This window comes from Scylla paramamosain, chromosome 40, assembly GCF_035594125.1.
Source record: "Scylla paramamosain isolate STU-SP2022 chromosome 40, ASM3559412v1, whole genome shotgun sequence".
Lineage (NCBI taxonomy): Eukaryota > Metazoa > Arthropoda > Malacostraca > Decapoda > Portunidae > Scylla > Scylla paramamosain.
In genome coordinates, this window is record NC_087190.1 from 2697501 (window position 1) to 2699999 (window position 2499).

Sequence of the window (2499 nt, forward strand, 5' to 3'; positions counted from 1 at the left end):
GGAGGAGGAGGAGGAGGAGGAGAGACACGAACAAGTGAAAAAAAGAGGAGAGGGAATGAAGAAGAATATGAAGGAAAGAGAAGAGAAGAGAAGAAGAAGAGGAGGAGGAAGAGGAGGAGGAGGAGGAGGAGGAGGAGGAGGAGGAGGAGGAGGAGGAGGAGAGGCGTTCACCACACCCATAAATCTTGAATGGAGGAGAGGGGATTGGGGGGAAGAGATGGAGGGGAGGGAGAAGAGGAAGGGGAAGGGGAGAGGAAGGAGAAGAGGGAATGGGGTTCTTCTCTTCATCCTGGTGGAGGAAAGGGAGGGGGGAGTGATTCCTCTACTTCTCTCCCTCTTTCCTCCATCTCTCCCTTCCTTTCCTCCATTTTTTCCTCTTCTTCCTTCTCTCTCTCTCTTTCTCTCACCGGTTCATTCTCCAATCTTTATTTTCTTTCCTTCTCCTCTTATTCTTTTTTTCTTTCTTTCCTCTCCATCATGAGAGAGAGAGAGAGAGAGAGAGAGAGAGAGAGAGAGAGAGAGAGAGAGAGAGAGAGAGAGAGAGAGAGAGAGAGAGAGAGAGAGAGAGAGAGAAAGAGAGGAGAGAAGGAGAGGGGGAGAGAAGGAGAGAAAGAGAGGAGATAAGAAAATAAATGAGAGGTACAACAGAGGAAAGACGAGGGAAAAAAACGAAAAAGGAGATGGAGAGAGAGAGAGAGAGAGAGAGAGAGAGAGAGAGAGAGAGAGAGAGAGAGAGAGAGAGAGAGAGAGAGAGAGAGAGAGACGCCCTACTGAGTTGACTAGCGCAAGGCACGGAGTAAAGGAATGTGAGAGAGAGAGAGAGAGAGAGAGAGAGAGAGAGAGAGAGAGAGAGAGAGAGAGAGAGAGAGAGAGAGAGAGAGAGAGAGAGAGAGAGAGAGAGAGAGAGAGAGAGAGAGAGAGAGAGAGAGAGAGAGAGAGAGAGAGAGAGAGAGAGAGAGAGAGAGAGAGGAAAAGGAGATGAAGTGAAGGAAATGAGAGGAAGGGAGAGAAGAAATGGAGAGGAGGAGGAAAAGAAGAGAAAATAAAGGAATGAAGAGAAGGAAATAAATCTGAAGGAAAGAAGGGAAGAGAAGAAGAGAGGAAAGAGGAAAAAAATAAAGAGAAAGAAAGAAAGATGAAAAATGAAAAGAAAGGATAAAAGATCAAAATAGAGAGAATAAAAAGGAGAAAATAGAATAAAGGATAAGACTGAAGGAAAAAAAATCAACGAAAGAAGAGAAAGGAAGAAAAGAGGAAGAGAAGGAGGTAAAAGAGAACACGATAATAAATAATGATAATGAGGAGAAAGAATTAATTATGTAAATCATTCCGAGAGAGAGAGAGAGAGAGAGAGAGAGAGAGAGAGAGAGAGAGAGAGAGAGAGAGAGAGAGAGAGAGAGAGAGAGACCCCTCCCTTCTCTCTCTCTCTCTCTCTCTCTCTCTCTCTCTCTCAAAAAGTTGAAGTCCATTGCACAACAGAAGAGAGAGAGAGAGACAGAGAGAGAGAGAGAGAGAGAGAGAGAGAGAGAGAGAGAGAGAGAGAGAGAGAGAGAGAGAAAAGGGAGGGGTCTCTCTCTCTCTCTCTCTCTCTCTCTCTCTCTCTCTCTCTCTCTCTCTCTCTCTCTCTCTCTCTCTCTCTCTCTCTCTCTCCTGGTTCGGACAATGTTACCTTAACTGGTTCGCCCACAGTACATGAAGATGATCCTTGCGAAGAGGAGGAGGAGGAGGAGGAGGAGGAGGAGGAGGAGGAGGAGGGGGAGGAGGAGGAGGAGGAGGAGGAGGAGACAAAGAATAAGGTGGATAAGAGCAAGAACAATAAAAATGAGACTGAAAGGAGTAGACAGAAGAACAGAAGGAGGAGGAGGAGGAGGAGGAGGAGGAGGAGGAGGAGGAGGAGGAGGAGGAGGAGGAGGAGGAGGAGGAGGAGGAGGAGGAGTCTCCACCTGGAGGCGTCCCGAGCAGCCGCATTCTTTCTTCTCTCCTCCTGCTCCTCCTCCTCATCCTCCTCCTCCTCCTCCTCTTCTTCTGCTTTTTCCTCCTTCTCCTCCTCCTCCTCCTCCTTTCTTTTCCTTATCCCTTTTTTAATCTACATCCTTTACTAGTTCTTGCTTTGTGTTCTATTTATTATTATTATTATCATTATTATTGTTATTATTATTATTATCATTATTACTATTATTATTATTTTTATTATTATTTTTATCATTATCATCATTGTTATTATTATCATTATCATTATTCTACCTCATCTCTTTCTTCTTCCTTCCATCCAATCGCTCCTTTCTTCCTCCTTCTCTCCCTCCTTCCTTCCTTCCTTCCCTCCACTCTTAACTCTCCACCCCTACCCTTCATACCCCTAGCTTCCCTCCACCTCTCTCCTTCCCTCCATCCCTCCCCCCTCCCCAAACGTACCTAAGTTCACAGCCCTTTCTCTCTCCCCCTCCCCTTCCCCCTTCCTTTCCTCCACCCTCCTCCTCCTCCTCCTCCTCTCCTCCTCTT